The following is a 19,457-nucleotide window of genomic DNA, read 5'->3' as shown; positions in this document are numbered from 1 at the left end:
CAAATGTGTCATCATTGACAGTGTTGGAACTAGATTCTCTTCTGTTAATTTCCAAGCAAGGTAGTATGGGAGTTGGATGTTTTAATTCTCAGAAAAGTTGAATATCATGTTTTTAATTCTTGTGTTAAAGAAGAATAATCCCTTTAGACAATTTACAAGCAGAGTGATAGGATGACCTTTGTGGCCCATGTCTTAAGGGGGCCAGAGAAATCTAAATAGAAATAAAATACATGGACACAGAAATCTAAATAGAAATAAAATCTTCATGAAGCTGAAGCATCTCATAGAGGGGCCATAATATTCCTTCAAAATACACAGGTTCTCTTGCATATTAGTAATGCTTCAACTAGTACAGTCTTTTCAAAGCTGTGCACTTCTTTGTCATACCGATGTGTTGTAACCTGTACATTCTATTTTCCATTATCCTTATCAAAATACACTTCTTCATGCCAAATAACTGATCTTCAAGTCCTAAGCCAAAATGCTAGCAAAGATTTTGTGATTTTTGCAGACTTTAGGTTGAAAGGAGCTGTCAGATATTTAAAGAACCATCTTAAAGAGATTAGCTGCCTTCCTCTGTCATGAATGCTGAATACTGGTTCTATTGATATTCAGTGATCCACACTGCCTCAAAAGAGACCAAAATTTACCAAAAAAACCCGCTTGTAGTAAAATAGCATGCTAAAGTGAAATCATAATTTGTTTACGTCTAAATAAATCCTTGGAAGAAATTAGGTAAACTGAAGTTTTTTGTTCTTCACTTTTAGAACATGTATTTTCAGATTATAATGAATTATAATGTACTAATTTCTTTTGTCTTTTTAGAGTTACAGAAAATATAAATGCCCACTTCTTCATGGGCTATTTCAAAGATATTACAGTTACTGTGCAATTAAATAAACAGATTTTTTTTTAGATAGATATGACTTTTAGAGATGCTTTTTCTTTCAGGATTCCTATTACTTAACTCATATTCATATTGGGTGTTCTGACATTCAGTCCAATTTTACAATGCTAACTTAGAGACAGGCCAGCTTTAGACTAAGTAATGTAAAACTAGTTTCTGATTAGTGCTCATGAACTATGGCTTTTCTTTTTAGATAGATTAATCTATATTTAAAATCAGTTACTGCACTGTAAAATGAGCTACATTTTGATCAAATTGAGGTCTGAACTGTCCCTTTCAGTAAGTAAACAAAAGCTGTTTCTACCCAAGGCAATAATAATATTAATAATAATTTTCAATCATCTATTTCATGGGTTTGTGGAATATGTTATGTGTTCAGTAGAAACACCAAGCAAAACCTTTTTTTTATTTTCTGTACTTTGAAACCAGAATTATGAAATGTAAATAGAACCATATCTATAACTTGGCAAGTTTATTTACTACTATATCATAGTGTGAACCCAGGCAATAGATTTTGGATATCTAAGAATGTTCAAGTGTTCAAAGATTTTTAAAACCTGCATTTTAAGGCGGGCCTAAATAGTTAAATTGATCCTGACAAACAGAAAATACTTTTATTTGAAATTCTTTCTAAATTGCATAATTTTCCAGGACACCAGTAAAAATTATGGTTTTGTATGGGGCTAGGATTCTCCTTCATCTTCCCAAAACCAAAAAAATAGCCTAAATTTAGGAATGCAAGGCTCAGTACATAGAAAATTCACACGAGTATTGGATGGTTCAGGTACCTGGCTGGATTATTTGCAGGCCCATCAAAGAGTGTATGTGAAGAGCCTGATACTAGATTTTTTTATTATTGTTTAACACCCTGGTCACCATCTGCATTTAAATAAGCCTCTCCAAATACTGAAATATCATGGTAACTGGTCTGAAAAATAAGCATGTTAAGAATTAGTTCTGAGATGGATTAAAAGCAACAGATCCTATCAGTAAGGGTAATATTGGGGCTTTTTGTGCTTTGACAATTGTTAGCATAACAGATAGACATTCTAAATGTGATTTATTTTCTTCAACTTACATTTTAGTGCATTCAGGTACTTAAGTGCATTGATGGCATCTTGCACAGAGTGAGCATCTGTAACATGGAACCTACAGACCAGTGGTTTTGTGGGGTGACAGCTGGAACTCAGGCAGAAGGTGCTGGTACACTTATTGTCTGTGTTAGACAACTAAATTTCATTTCTCATCTGCTAAATCAGACAATTTGAGACAGTGCTCTCTGCTCTGACCATATATGCTGCATGACAGATTGATAGTGCCTGAAGGTTCTGATTTCTTGCAGAATATGGGAAAATCAATTTTCATTTAATAAGTGACTGCGAAGAGAGACTGTCTGAGGAAACAAACCTGGAGATTACTTGTGCAATTTCTTAAGCTAAGTAGCACAATACACTCACTGTTAGAAGGGGTTCAGTAGATGCTGAGTGCCCTGTGGTTGAACTGAAGGGGACTACAGGATACATTGTGCGTGTCAAAGAAAAATAGATTTGATAATGATAACAAGAAAGAAAGCTGGAAAGACTAGTGCAGAACTTGGTATATAGTTTAAAACTTTTTTTTGCGGGCATGTCATGTAAACTTATGAAGGCTGAGAACTGGTATGTCATATTAGCACCAAAAATTTAAAATGCTAAAATTCTTACACAATGAAAATGTTCATGACACAGGTGTTAGAAGCTGGAGTTGTTGCACATGTATATCCATTTTGGAACATTTTCATTTTTAAGAATATCCCCAAAGATTTCTGTTGAATCATGCAAAGCAAGCTAGAATTCTTGGACTGAAAAATAAAAACCAAAAAAACCAAGCAGTGAATAAAGAAAATGAAAAAGGTGTTTTAGTTCAGGGATTTTTATAATAACTTTTGACATATTATTTCTTAAAATCATACTTGAAAATTAATTCAGAAAGGCCTGTCATATTGAAAACTGTCATTTCAACAAGATACTGATGGAGGACTTGTGAACAGCACATAATAACACTTAACAGGAGTGTATTGATCTAGGTCAAGGTGGCCCAGGAAGTGACAGACTTGTGAAAAGTCTAACAGTATTTTATTAAGAATGGTTTCAAAAGCATAAAAGATATTAAGCTGTTAAGCGTTATTGAAAATCTGTGAAAGGTAGACACATAGCAGATGTATTTTCATTAACCATCTGAAATAGAAATACTCAGTAACATTATGTCTGCACATAAGTTTCTCTGCCTTGAGGGCAGACGTTAAAGATAAAGTTGGCAGGTTTTCGTTCTAGTTAACTCCTGCCCATGAGGTTTGGTTTTCAGCTACTCCTCCTGGTCACTTGCATATGAGCATACAGAGGTATGCAGAAGGTACCTGGCTGGATTATTTGCAGGATTATTTCAGTTTACATTGTCATAGGAAAGGGATAGCCCAAAGCTCAGGCAAGTCCTGGTTTTTGTTAGATTTTAGCTATGTCATTGCAGGGATGAGACAAGAGGTTGGAAGTGAATAAAACTCTCTGATCCTTGATCCAAATAAAGTCAGGCAAGGATGAGAAAGTAAAATCAATCAGCAACATATAAAATAAGACCTTTTCTTTCAACTGACAGTGCAGCTTTATGGTACTCTAAACCAATCTAAAACCAGACTGTCCCATTCCTATCCTCTCACCTCAGTCTGTTTGAATGTCTGACCTCTGTTTTAGTCAGGCACTAAGTGCTTGTGGAAATGTCTGGGATGCAAAATAGGCATCACTTTTTGCCAGGTTAGTTTTCAGCCACGTCAGCTTCTGATTGCAATACTGCAGATTAAATTATTCTAAGCCAAAAGCTATGGAGTCTGTCTGTATTTATTACATAGCTCCAATCTCCTTGGGCCATCAGCAATTGCTGATGGATACCTAGTCAATTTTTTTTTCAGCCAACACTGCTATTCTTCCCATTTACAGTTAACAAAGAATTCCAAAGTTGCCTCTGAAGTAAAGACCAAGTTCATTAAATTCATCATTCATGTGAAATAGTAGAAGGGCCTCAGTTTAGAACATGAATGAATGTTTTTTATTTAATACTAACTTCAGAGATGTCTAACAAACATAGGTTCTAAAAGACATGCAAATTAAAAGATTGTGTTTGAAAGGTTTATCACCTAACCTTTTAAGTGGTTTGCCTTCTCCTCTCTTGTTACTGGCTAAGTGATCATGGTGATCATTGCAGAATTTTCTACTGACTTTTGAAATTTTTACATAGTAAGTTGCTGTTTGTGGAAAAATTAGAACTTGGAGCCATTAGGGAATCTGAACAGAGGCTGTGGATATCTTGGCTATTGCAGACAGTCCGGAGGATCAGATTTACCCATAGAGTGCTGCAGTAAACATGTTCAGTGGAAGCTGGGGAAGTGATACAAAGTGCATTTTGAGGGGGGAAGCTTCCAAACATTCAAGTTTGATGCCTAGCTTAATTTTTATAGTCACATTTTATGTCTTTGTTTTTAAATCAAATCATCTCCTGTTACTCTCATTTAAGAAGACAGTTTGACATGGAGAGCAGCACTGCTTTCACCTCCATTTCATTAAATGCATACTTGTACTTAATAATCTGATTTTCAGTAGGCTTTGTTATGTTAAATGCCTTACCTTTCATCTTTGTTTTTCCTTTGTGAATTGCTGTTTTCTCTTTCGTCTTATTCTTGATGTAACTAACTCTACTGAAATCAATGGCATGACTTGAAGAATAAATGTGTGTTTTATAATAATAATGCTAGATAGAAGGTCCTCTAATTACAATATGAATGCTTTCTCAAATGTCTGTGTTTCATCAGTAATCTCTTAGACCTTCTTAATAAAAGATAAAAAAATATAAGACCACTGGGAGATGTTTAAAATCAAATCAAGAATTCCTTGGTAGCATACTATGCAGCTGTTCTGCTCAAAGATGTATGTAAATGTCTCTACCTGCATTGTTGAAATAGTCACACTGTTCTCATTGGGTTGTCATCTGGCTTTTATGAGAGCAATGTATATATTTAGTAATGTAGAAATCCACCCTCATTCTATGTCCTAGAAGTAGTATTTTATTTTTCATTTAGGAACATCAAAATTGAACTGGGTCAAAACATCCTCTAATGGTGTGTTTTGTGCCAAGCTTTTATTCGTTTTTGATTCAACATACAAAATAAAACTCTAACACTAACAAAAAAATAGTTGCCTTTTTAATGGTGAACTTGAAGGAAATAAAGGATACTGACAAAATCACATTCTCTGCAATATAAACATTTTAATGAAAGCCAGAAATGCATGAATTTATAACACATTTTTATTTTATAGGCCTCAAATTAATGAACTTTAAAATGAAACAAATTTTGAAGCACCTCTCAAAGTGTTGCAGATGTTGCTGACAAAGCAGTCTGTATTTGAGTATTATTCCTATTGGAAGATACAGTACTGAGTGTATTTGTCAGTTCTTCACAAAATTAAAAAAGTGTGGAGAATATGCATAGAAATAACATGATATTTGATAGAAAAACAAAAAATACCACACACAAAACATCTGCCATATAAATGTCTGTATGCATGCAAAGACTTCTGCCATGAAACTGAGCACTGCATAAAAATTTTGCACCATAGCTTAGAAGATCATTGTAGCTAGATTGTAAAGAATTAAATATCTGCACAGCAGGGTTTATATGGCTTTTCAAGGAAATCTTCATTACAGTGTTATTCAGCTCAACCAAAATCTGAACAAAAAACAAACAAACAAACAAACAAAAACCCAAACAAAAAACCAAACCAAAACAAAAACCGCCCAAAGAGAAAAAAGAAAAAACAAACAAAACCAGAACCACAGTTACTTGCATGGAAAACAGAAGGGCTTCTATATATATGTTGCAAGCAAGAGAAAGATTAGAGCTAAATGTGGGCCCTCTCCAGAAGAAAAAGAGAAAAGTTGCTACCCTGGAAAAAGAGTGCTGAGGTTCTCAATGACTTCTATATCTCAGTCTTCAGCAGCAAGTGCTCCAGCCACGCCACCCAATTTTAGAAAGGCAAATGCAGGGATTGGGAGAATGAAGACCCTCAGCCCTCTGTAGGAGGGAGTTGGGTTCAATAACATCTAAGGAAGCTGAATGTGCAGAAGTCCATGGGACCTGATGAGATTTGTCTGTGTGTTCTGAGGGAGCTGGCACACAAAGCTGTTAAGCCACTATCCATTATTATTGAAAAAATTGTGGCAGTCAGGTAAAGTCTGTGATGACCAAAAAACAGAGATATAGCCTCCATTTTTTAAATTGGAAAAGTAGAAGATCTGGGGAACTACAGACCAGTCAGTCTCACCTGTGTGCCAGGCAAGATCATGTAGCAGATTCTCCTGGAAATTGTGTTAAGGCACATGGAAAATAAAGAGGTGATTGGTAAGAGCCAACAGAGCTTTGCCAAGGGGAAATCATGCCTGCCAAACCTGGTGACCTTCTGTGACAGGGCTACAGCACTGGGGGCGGGGGACAACAACTGACATGTCACCTGGACATGCAGAGGGCTTGACACTGCCCCATGTGACATCCTTGTCTCCAAACTGGGGAGACGTGGGTTTGATGGATGGACCATGCAGTGGATGAAGAACTGGCTGGAGCGTGCACACAGAGTTGTGGCCAGGGGCTCATTGCCCACATGTAGAGTGGTGCCCCTCAGGAGTCACTTTTGGTGCTGACACCAAGCTCTGTGAGCTGCCAACACACTGGAGGGAGGGGATAATGCCATCTAGAGGGACCTGGACAGGCTTGAGAAGTGGACCTGTGTAAATGTCATGAAGGTCAACAAAGCAAAGTGTAAGGTCCTACCCTAGGGTCATGGCAATCCTGGGTACAAATACAGTCTGGGTGAGGGAGTGATTTGGAGCAGCCCTGCAGAGAAAGAACTGGAGGTGTTGGTTGATGAGAAACTCAACATGAGCCAGCAATGTGCACTCACAGCCTGGAAAGCCAACCTGGTCTGCATCAGAAGGAGCAGGTCAAAGGAGGTGATTCTCCCCCTGTGCTCTGCACTTGTGAGACCCCACCTGAATTACTGCATGGATCAAGTCCAGAGGAGAGGCACAAACCTGATAAGAGGACTGGAGCACCTCCCTTATAATAAAGACAGGCTGAGAAAGCTGAGGCTGTGAATCAGGAACTGCAGTGACGGGACAAGGAGTAAAGGGTACAAATTGAAAGATGGGAGATTTAGGTTAGATATTAGGAAGAAATTTTTTACTGTGAGGGTTGTTAGACACTGGAACAGGTTGCCCAGGGAGGTTGTGGATGCTCCAGCCCTGGTCTAGTGGGAGGGGTCCTTCCATATGGCAGGGGCAGTTGGGATTAGCTGATCCTTAATTTCCATTAAGGAATTCCTTAACTTTCTGTAATTCTGTCGCCCACAGACTGAAAAGCTAATAGTTTGAGAGGAGAGTAGTAAACCTCGTGATCAAAAATCAAGTTAGGAGTGCTAAGTAATAAAGTTAGTGTGTTATTGCTGATGTTTTCAGACAGGCTTTATTGATTGATTTTGTACATATCACATGTTTTTAAAGTCTGAGGTTGTTACAGCTTTGCTGGCAAAATGATACACTGGAAAGATATGACAGAGCTCTCAAGAGTTCTATAAATAATTCAGAAATTCCTTCTATTTTGGGGATTTCATTTTCCTTTCTTTTTTTCCTTATCTTGTTTTGTGTTTAATGAGGCCTTGATTCAGGCACAGGTCTATTCACAAATCATGTATATGTTGTGAAAATTTTGCTAGTATCAACAAGACTGAAGACATACTGTACTGTATTGACTACAGCATAAAGTATGAATTCTTGATACATGTTTTAAGTTGTCAGCATGCTGTATTAATAAAATTGCATTGAATTCTCTGTCCATTAGTTCAAGAATAGGCAAATAATTCATATTCAGAGAGAAGAATGTTCTCAAATAAACTTCCTCATTTCTTTTTCAGCCATAGTTTTGTTCCTACTTACAAATGCAGGGGTAGACAATCATTATGACAGGAATGATAAAATCGTAGAATCATAGATTCATTTTCACTAGAACAGACCTTTGATATTATGGTAATTGAGACCATTATCATAATACTGCCAAGTTCACCATTAAACCATGTCCCTAAGTGCCACATTTACACATATTTTAAATTCCTCTGGGGCTGGTGACTCTACCACTTCCCTGGGTAGCCTCTTCCAATGCCTGACAACTCTTTTGGTGAAGAAGTTTTACCTAAAACTCAATCTAACACCTACACACATCTCCCTACCACCCTGCCGCTTCAGTGGGACTTGGGGCCACTTCCTCTTACCCTATGACTTATCAAAAAAGACCAACTACCACCTGGAATCTCAGATTGTTGTAGGGAGTGATGAGGTCTTTCCGCAGTCCCCTTTTCCCCAGGCTAGTATAGACCTTTGTCTCTAACCCTGTATTTCTGTGCATGAGGGCACCTGCAAGGCTCAGGATTAGCCAGCTTCCCCTCGTCACAGCTGGCTCTGGCTTACAGTGTGATCAGCCCTAGAAGCCTTGACCCTTATGCCAGCAATTGAAACAGAAGTGATTTGTATGACTTTTCCTCAGCAGGTGGAAATTCTGCTGTTTTCTTTTTCTTTTTCCATGACAGCAGGATTGACTTCCCATTCATTTCCCTTCTTTGCTGATGGCGGTGTTTTTTTTCTGAGTCTGGTAAACACTGAAAATCAGAATTTATTGAGCTGGATTCAGTAACATTCTGTTGACCAGCACTACATATGCATATTTCATCATACTCTACCCTATTATAATTTATTGTACAATGTAAGAAAAGTGCTAGTATATAATGGCAGAAACAATTAAATTGCAGGTGATACGGGGGAATTTTTTGTTCATAGAATGTGTTTAAAGTTCTGTTGCTGTGAATAATGAAACACTTTAAAAGATCTTTAACCTTTTCAATAAATGAACAACATCTATAAAAATAAAGCTGAGTTCTGTAGAAGCCCATAAGACAGAGATACTATTTCTCACAAGTTATTTCCAAGTGAGTTATTCTTAAGGGGCCTAATCTAAGTGCAGAAAGAAACTTATAGGTTGTATTTCTTAAATCTCTGATACCATCTGGAACAATATCCTTTAAAAATGGTATTCCATTATGAGACAATAAAACGATGAAAGAATAAGATAACTGCACTAAAGATTATTAGCCCCGTAAAATAGGGTGCATTTCTGGTTTTGTAGTGGTGATAGTACATGTTCCAGTAGAATATTTTGGTCCAACTGTGCCTCTTAAAATCAGAAATCTTCCCATAGCTCTTGCAATTGCCACCATAAAATTATATACTTTCCTGCACCTATAGAGGGGACTCCATAGTGTGGGTGACAAAAGTCAGAAGTGAAGTGAGGGTTTGGAAAGGTGTAAAAAGTAGTAATACATTAATTCAAAAGTTATTAATACAACTACACATGCCAATGCCATCCTAAAACTTTTCTGGAAAAATCTCTGTGAAAGTTTCCTGCAAAGTCTTAGATTTCCTCACCTATACGGTTATCCCTGCAGTGTCCTCTGCCAACTCAGGCAGGTTTCAGGTGGGATGGTTATTGCCCCAGACAGACTGGTGCTTCAGTTAAGGTCTTGCTGTAGTTCCCCATTGCTGCTTAATCATGAACTGCATCTTAAATGTTAGAAACCTCATGAACAGAGTCCTCTGAAAATAACACAGACCTGATAAGGGTTAATCAGAGAGTTTTCATCTACAGTAAGTGCCTAGTCACTTGGTCATTTGAATTAGATCATACAGAGGACAGTGACCCAGTGATCTAAAGGGCTGCTGCTCTCTGAGTTCTCTGCCTCCCATAGAGCCAGAGTAAGCTGAATTACTTGACTTGATCACAGGAGCAATTTGATCTTTCTAGGAGGAATGATTGGCCTTTTATAATCCTATGGAACCATTTCCTCTAAAAATGAAGGTGTTCATGAAAAATGTAGAAAACACAAGAAATATATAAAAAATATGAGAAGTCCAGGAGCTATAGTTCCTTTCATTTAAAATAAAGTTAATTTTGCTGCTTTATTTGCTCTATTGAATCTACCTTTCCCTTCCCTAGTGGTGCACAGTGGTCTGTTGTTAGTGATGGAGGTTTTACTGCTGATAACATTTTGGAATTAAAAAACTTCAAAATAATTTGTAATAAAGGGACCATCATTAATTACAATCATTTTAGTAAAAATGTGTGTTAAAATAGCAGACAGGATGTATCTTATATGTAATTGGTAATAAATATGCATGGTAATAAAGGCAAATAAGCAAGAATTTAATGAGCCAAAGACTAGGTCTTCCATTAATTTATGTGAGGAATGACACGTACATATTAAAATCATTATTTCATTTTTTTTATCCCTGGAAAAGTATGTGATTTACCTGAAACATAAATTTAAAAAATAAAAAGCCCTGAGTAACAAAGGATAAATACTTGAAAAATCTGTAATGGTAATAAACTGGTTTTTAGAATGATCTCATGATTAGATATTAACTTTTTAGGTTATCTTAATGTATGGTAATAGTTCTTCACCTGGGGAAGTGTGTGGAAGAGGGTGTGGAATATACACATGGAGATGGCTAGGGAGAGATCATTCTGAGATGGTTTCAGCTGAGTGGAAGAGAAAGGTGGGCAAACAGCACAACAAATGGAAAAATCAGTATCTGTTCAACAACCTGCTCAATACCCAGTCCACTAGCTGCCACTGCAATGCTGACAACTGCAGTGGACCATGGGAAAGTGGTTTGGTAAAAGTGTCTCTGGCCTTTTTTTCTGTTTCAAAACTGGTTTGCCAAGGTTGAGAGCTGAAAGCCTCAGTGATTTGGTTTCAGATTCTTGAATCTAAGCACTCACTTTTGGTACAGTGTCTTTGTTGGATTTGGAAGCTTGCAAATGCATAATATTTTGCATTCAGGTTTTCTGAAATACAAGCAGTTCATTTTTGTGAAGCAGAAGAATGCCTGGGGCAAAGGATGTGGACAAAGGAAAAGAGCAAAGAGATGAGAAACCTTGTGGATGATAGATTGCTGCCACATGGCTCTGTGGAAATAACTGCAAATTGAAGAGGTTGTCAACAGTTATTTGTCAGTAGGACTTTACAGGGAGTTAATATTTTGTTGAATGAACTTGTGCAGATCTGAAATGGAGCTGAACTGTCTTTTAAAAGTGTTCAGATGGACAGACTATAGTATCAAATAACAGCTGTACACTCCACTCATTAGGGGAAAACTATAGTCGCCATTTCAAGCTGAATAAAGACTTTAGTATTTAATTTATTAATACAAATGGATATTGAGTTGAACGGTTCAACTGAGCAAAAGTCTGGCAGTTGAGTATTAAGCTGAGCTTTTTTTTGTAAGGTCTGAATGGATGATGCTCCTTGCATCTTTATGCAAGCACACTATGGATATAATTGTAATATAATTTCATTTTACATCAAGAGTTGGCACTCTTCAGAATATATTTTCATTTTTGGCAGATTTTTATTTTCCTGTTAGGAGTCAAGAAAACATTTTCCCAGTTAAAAGCCAAACAACAATGTCCATCTAAATAAACAGAGACTTAATATTTTTCACAAATAATCAACAGCAATGATTTCAGAACTTTCTGCATTTTAGTGTACATAGGGAAATACTTTTAATACATTGTTCCTTATTTAAAATTCCATTGTTCTGTATGGATGAATGGAATGAAGTAATGTGAAAAATGCCAAGGGAGGTGATGCTGTAGTCTAGGTTATTCATCTTGGAGCCTCCCAGAACAATGAATTTCTGCCTGATAGAGGTAATTTCTTGTTCTAAGATTACCAGATTACTTGAATGGCTCAGCATCATATTTCCATCTTCTCCCTTCTCATGTTATATGTTAATACGCTGTAATGATACTCATTGGCTTCTTGTGAAATGCAAAATGAGTGAAATACACTGTTCTATTTATTGTACCAAATGAAGCAAAAAAACCCCTGGTTTATTCTTCATGATGTGAAAGATGTTGAAGAATTCTATATCACTGCAGATGTTAGATTTGTGCCATGTAAATTTGGTATGTTAATGATGTTACAAAATGTTCTAATCAGTGTTTATTCTGTCATATTTTATTTATATTTGTTTTTCAAAATGTATGTGCATATGGTACAGGAACCTTGAAAAATCATAACAAGGAAGTCAGATTGAAATACAGGTTTTATGTTAAGTACAGAGATATGTGTTTTAATTAAAGTTGTTTGTAAATATATATTATGGATACTCAGAGGAGGCCTTCTAATTTGTTTAACACAGTAGTACTTTAAAATATTTTTTCTTCAATGATAACATAAGTCCCTTTCAGCATAAACTGACCAGTGTGCTTGCTAATGATCCAGGAAAAATACTCTGACATTCTTTAAAATTACCTGAGATATAATATTTACAATTTTTTCTTCAAACTTATAAACTGAGCTCTTGGAAACTTTTCAATATGGTTCAGGCTGTGAATATACACTTTTATAGCTTATATTGCAAGGAATATGGATGATACCCATTAGGTTGCTTCCTAGGAGTTAAGCACTGTGTTTTCCATTGCTTTTTAGATTGAGACTGACCATAAAAATGTTTGCAGTTTTCTGGGGAGTGGAATTTAGGTTAGGCACAGCAGATCATAGAGAAGCTTAGGCAGAAGAAAGACAGTGCCCTCCCCAGAGCACAGGCTTCCCAGTATATCAGTGTCAGTGCACACACATGGATATTTAATACAAAAACACAGGGAAAGTTGAGATCAAACTGAGAACTGGGTAGAGAGTGAAATGCTTTCGTGATTAGGCAAAGCTGGATATTAGATGATGTCTTGACATAAGATATCTAAATATAATTTTAGGCATCATTTAGTTCGGTCTACTATTCCTAGAAAGAGAAGTATTTAATTTTGTATTCTGAGTATTATTGCACAGTCATACCTTTAAACCTCTTCCACAGGCATTGCATCACAGTAAGCCTAAGTGATAGACAATTCATACACAGAACTCAGAAATAGTAAGGTATGTCATCCTAGAAGTGTTTTATTGACACAGCAGACAGTGGTCAGAGTGCCACAACCTTCCTGGAGAAGCGTCCTCAGAGGCACAGGAGCTTCTGCTGCTGCTGAGGGATTTTGAGCTCGTCAGTGAAATCAGCTCTTTGGGGTGATGCTGAAGGAAGAGACAAAGCCTTCATATGGAATTCCAGAAGGCTTTATTCAGCTTCTTCCTCAGAGGACTCCAGTGACAATGAGCCACAGGGCCAGGGGAAACAGGAGGTTATGTAGGGAAGGCAGGGAGCGGGGTAAAACATCTGAGCCAATCAGCTGAGAGATTCAGGGGAGAACCAATCAATTGAGGGATCAAGGGAAGGACCAATCAGCAGATCCATCAGGAGAGAAGCAAAGGGAACGGGCCAATGGGGTACAGTGGATTTACATAGCTGTTGCAAAGCCTCTTGGGGGTAACACATTTCCTCACCATAACAGCAGAGTTGTCTGCCAGGATTTCTCCCTTAGAGAGTCAAGTTTATATTATTGTCTGGTTTAACTGCTCTCTCTCCAGGGGAAAGTGTTACCATTAACACTTCACAGCCTCCACATCTTTTGAAAAAGAAGCAACCACTAAAGACTTCAGTATCCTTCAGCATTTTTAAACTCAGCTCTCAAACAAAAGTATGGGATATATATTTGTGGCCAAAAAAGAAAGAATATATTTCTTCTCATTTAATATGCAAGTGTGCTACACATTGCAGTTTGAAATCTATTCTGCTTTGTGTGAAAGAAATTATTTTCGTTTTACCTCCTCATATATGCGACTCTGTTGGAGGGTAGGAAGGTTTTTTTTTGTTGGTTTTGGGTTTTGTTTATTTCTGTTATTATTTATCTTTGTGGTCTTTGTTTTCTTAAAGATTATCTACATAACTCTCATTGATAAAATTTTGGGGGGGTTTTCTAACTGTACAAGTTAATTTACTGAGATTTAATGTAAGGAACTTGGTCAAGGCACTAAATAATAACAGGATTTATGGTGCAAACCCTAGAGATGTGTTTATTTGTAGAGTCTGTGAGTTAAACCATGATACCACAGAAATCAGAGGAAGTCTACCTGTTCTCTCCATTAAAATCAGAACTTTACATAAGATTGAAGAGCAGTGCAGTCCACCATGTCATGTTGTATTTATCTCCTTGAGACAATTCAAGGTGTGGAATTAAAATTAAATGTATCGACAGCGGTGTTTGAGGAGCAAAAGAAACGAAGATGTGGTTTTGCTGAAACCTAATTGCAGTCACAGAGAATAGACTAAAGCAGGAACTGGCAGAACTGAACTAGCTATTTAAAAGCCTGTCTGTTTATGAGAAAGTCATGTTTCTTCTTCAAGTTTGATATAACAGTTGTAGCCATCTTTGGATCTCTCCTCAGCTAACACTAGTAACTTGTTCTGCAAATAAACTCTGCAGACCATGACCTCAGTAATATTTTAAAGATATTTGTGTAAGGATGAACCCTTCTGGAACAATTTTTCCAGTGAATGACAAGCACACTGTTTTCTCAGATCATTCTCATTGTTTTGTTTCAAACAGAATTTTTTTTCTAATCAACTAATGAAGAATAATACACTATTTTGAATTTTATGGTTGTCTTCTTTATTTTTTCATTTTTACTACTTTGGGCTTCTCTTATTACATTGAAAGACAGCTTTATAATTGAGGATTTTTAATGTAACCATCATTGCTTTTAACAGTAGTGAAGGGAGAATGAAAATAAATACCTCTGATAAGCCTCTTTGTTTTCTTCTGTATACCAAAAATATTCTCATCCTGTATTATTTACTACTGTATTATTGCTTCACAGCTGTCTTCTGTACAGCAGGAGATGAAAAATCACACTTCATATTATGGGAGAGTGGCTTTAAGAACACTTGAGAGAGAACATGAAAATATTTAAAAATCCAGGCTAATCGTATGAGAAGTTCATGTTGTTCATATGATCTAAGTGCTTCCCCCATAATTCCAGATAATTTTGTTTGATCATGTCAGCTGTTAAAATGAGTTTGAGTACTTGATTTCCTAGGAAAGAATACTAATATCTAGAGGTTTTCTGTTATGGTTTCTTATCTTTGCAAATTGAGGTTGGCTTTCCTTACCTTAATATGTAAAATGTATCCATGTGCCCCAGAACCAACCCAAACTGGTAACAGCCTGGACTTTTGGTAGGACCTCAAATTATCCGCAAGATTCCGTGACTTTTTGGCTATTCTGCTTGATAAGTGAATTTTTAGGGATGTTGGTACAACACTTTCAAGCAAATAGACAATTCCAATGGGTTCCAAATTCCAATTCCAAATTCCAATAGGTTGGAATTCTCTTGTTTTCATTGCCAGTTGTCACTGTTGTATTTTTGATACACATTTAGAAAGTTTTACTTAAAGTTGGGGGAAACTCTGCTACATTTACTATTCCATTGGGCAACTCATTGCAACCAGAAATCCAATAAGCAATGAACTGAAGTCTGAAAAATTTGAAGTGCAGTCTTGAGGAAAAAACTCAGTAAATGAGGAAAAAACTTTGGTTTTTGGTACTCCACAACTCTCAGTTTGAAAACCCTAAAACTTATGTTTCTCATAATGTGAAGAATTTGCACATTAATAGAGAAAATTCGTTTTATGATACATTTTGGATACCTTTTTATTCTGTGTATCAGCGTGGGGTTTCACTGCAAATTTTGATCTTGACCAAGATATCACAATTGCAAAGAGAGTATAAGTGTTTAGAGAACAATGTTTTATTACTGCAGAGCACACAGTTTGGGGAATTGATCATTTTTCTTCTCTCCCCTTGTGGTTCAGCTTTTGGCAGGTCATCTTGCTGCATACAGAGACTGATTGATCTCTCACCACATGAAAATGGCAGGTGCTTGTTAGGCCCCCAGTGGGGCTTACTTCAGTCTGCAGTGATTCTTTTCTTAGTACAGTATTTGTTAATAGATGCCGTCTTTTGGTCTCTTAATCTTTAACCAGCAAACAGAATTGAAACTGTTAAATATACCCAGCATTCCATGTTTTAGATATGGTGCTTTAGTGCACGATTGCAGTGAGTGTCCTGGAGTTTAAAAGCAAATGAGTACTTCCCAAGAGACAGGAGATTTTGCTGTTCAAATTATCTGTAATCCACATCCTACAGAAAAAAAAAAAAAGCCTGAATAGACAAGATTTTAACTCAGCATATTACCTTCCCAAATGATAAAATTAGAATGGATACTATGTTTTTAAAGAACTGGGAACTCATGAATAAAGAAACATACTTCTTGACCAAAGAGAAATTAATCTTCATTTAGGAGTTTTTCCAAAAATGTGGTTAAATCACAGATCTGTTCATGAAATAGGGGTTTATGATGCTCATTTTTTCTTTTTTTCACTTAGGTTGTTGGTGAATTAGCCTTGTATTTTCTTTGAATCATTCACTGAATTAACTTACCCTCTAATATTAGAAGCACTAATTATCAGTCAAGTTGTTCTGTAGGTTATTAGTTTGGAAAAGATCATCATGTTATTAAACAATGCTCTAAAAAGCATAATTTTAAATCATCAGGTTGAGATACTCAAAAGTAATACTACATAAATGCTTCTAAAAGACATTGGTTAGAAAACTTAACTACACTCCTGAGGCAAACTTGTCTGTCATCAATAATATCACTGCCAGTCATGGGATTTTACTATGCCTTTGTTTCCTGGATAGGAAAATGCAAGATAAGTACCTGTGTAGATATTTACAGATAGTAAAGTTCTTTCTTTCCCATTTATTTTTTTCCTTTGGTGAGGCAAGTTGGACTCTCTGAATTGCCCAGAAGGTCTGTTTTCATTCCTTTAATTATTTTCTCAAATACCTTCTGAAACGTCTCCATTGTATTGGTGATTTTCTAGATGGCAGTTTTAGTAGAACTGAAGAGTATTCCAAAATTAGCTGTGTCTTAGACTGCAGTGCTCTATTGACTCAGTTGTGAAGATCCTCCCTTTATATGAATTTTAGATAAATCTCTTACAGGAAAATGATATTCAGCCCAGTCCCAGTCCCACAGCACATTGCAGAATATTGTACCCCAGAACCTAGTATAAAATAATATAAATTCTGTTCATTCTTTATTCATATAGATATAATCTTATTTTGGCCATACTAATTTTCTTCTTTTTTTTTTTTTTTTTCTCCCTCAAATTTTTCCTATTTACAGATAATCAACCAGTCACAATAGTTCTGTAGCAGAGATCTGACCTGCTCATTTGCCTGGCTCATTTACTCTTTGTGTAACCATATATTTTACCAGAGGTGATGCAAGTTTACATTTATGGTTGAAAATCATGTGGCCAAGAAGTGACCTATTTTCAAGAGAAAAAAAGTTACAAGTTTCTAGAGGCACAGTTGATGAAACTTCTCAGTTTATATTTCTAATTTTTTGGGCAGACAGTTAGCTACTTTCTTTTTTTGTTTGGTTGGGTTTGGTTGGTGGTTTTTATTTTTTTTTTTTTTACCTTTATTACCTTTAAAAATCTAGATGTTCTTCAAATAAACCCAATCTCCAAACTGAAGATTATCAGCATTTAGATTCGACTGGGAATTCCTTTGCATGCATGGAAAAAATGTAAATGCTATGAAACAAAAGTTCATGTACAGTGTATATTTCTTTACGATGTGATTTAACAGTAAGTTGGGTAGGAACACAGTTACATTAAAAATAGCATGTATTCTGCTTTTTAGAACATGCTAGGAGAAACTTCTTCCTTTGTAAAATTAAAAATATTACTAGGACATCTAGTAATTAAGAATGTGAGAGAACAATTATAATTGGGTGCAGGCTGTTAGTATTTTCTCTATGAGGTTTTTAGGTATCAATGATGTGTATAAAAGCTTCATATTACAAGTAAGAGGAGTCTAGTTCTACAAGTGGTATTCCTTTCTAAGATCCTAAGTTTAGATTTTCCTGTTTTTAATATAAAGAAGAGATTTTTAGACCTCTAGATTAAAATTGATAAAGTAGTTAAGCTTTCAGTTTTGCAGTGGGAGTATCTCATGACTTCAGCATAATTTTACAACTTATCACACACTTGGGTTTTTCTGGTGGGAAGTAATAGAAAAATTCAGAGCATTAGTCCATGAGAGATATTTTCTACATGCTTAGTGTTGCAGTAGCAGTAGGGAAAAATCTGTGCAAAATCTTTGAGGAGTGCTTAGGGAATATTGGCATCTACCCTGTCCATCCTGATTTTAATATAGGAAAATCCATATCTTTTGATGGCTACCCATGGCTTGGAGAAAGTCAGTCAAAGATATAAGTTAATCTACCAGATCAAAAGTAAGACACTGTGAAATATTCAATTTCCAGTTAAGATATAAGTCTCACTTTCATGAAGAGGAATAACAGGAGGAAATATTTTTCTTACCTTGAAAAAAGCATTTGCCATCAAATGATGACATATGAAATTCCTGTCTTGCAGACTTTCAGATTAACATCAATGAAGGTCAGAGTCACAAACACTGTTAATGTTATTCCCATCTACTTATGTACACAGAACTGCTCTATGGAATTTCTACACAAGGTCACTCATGAAAGTGAAATTCATCCTTCTCTTCCATGACCCAAAATATCCAAAAGAACAACCACTCCTGCCATCAGTTAAGTCCAAAGTACACTTGCAGAATGAGTAACATTTTGGATGTCACTACAGATCTGTAAATATTTAGTACTGAAGAGAAACACAGACATGCAAAGGCATGTAGAAAGATTGAAATTCTTCAAAGAGACAGAAAAGCCAGGCCTTGGCACATATAATTACAAATCCTACTAAGCCAAATTTTTAGATCTTGTCTTGATTTAATTCATGCCAGTGCTCATGAGAACTGGCCTGAATGAAGCTTCATATAGTTGGAGTTTTCTCTTAGGAATCTCTTCCTTGTTTCATCTGCTAAATCAAGTGAATGAGACTGGATTTTCCTTCTTACGATTTGTGTCATTTTTCAGGTACCCAAGCTCCAGAGTTGTGCTGCTAGTGGGATTTCTGTGTGCCAGTTTTGTATCTTAAATTCTTAGAAACAGAAGTTACATTTAAAAAAGGATAGAATGACCTCCATCAGGCTTGCGTGAAGACATTTTTCCTGAATTCTTGAAAATTTCCAGTCTTAACTATTTCTCTTTAGCTGCATTTCAAATACAAACTTTCTACTAACAAATTAAAAGAAACACCACTATTTTAATAATACATAATTTGAATAATAGATTAGTATTTTTATACCATAGAGGCTGCTGTAACAGTAAAAGAAAAAAAAAATTAAAAACCTTGTATTTTATGAGGATGTCAAGCTCCAGTGACCTCACACTGTTACAGCATCAAATTAGTTTTCTCATTTTTAGCAAACAAAATAAAGTTAATTTTTTTTTTACCTTTCATTTGCAATTGCTGTGACTTTTAAAGAATATTTCATATTGCTTGCATTAACAAAGATTTTATGATTCTATGA

This window comes from Sylvia atricapilla, chromosome 5 (assembly GCF_009819655.1).
Source record: "Sylvia atricapilla isolate bSylAtr1 chromosome 5, bSylAtr1.pri, whole genome shotgun sequence".
Taxonomy (NCBI): domain Eukaryota; kingdom Metazoa; phylum Chordata; class Aves; order Passeriformes; family Sylviidae; genus Sylvia; species Sylvia atricapilla.
Note: the sequence above shows the minus strand (reverse complement) of the source record.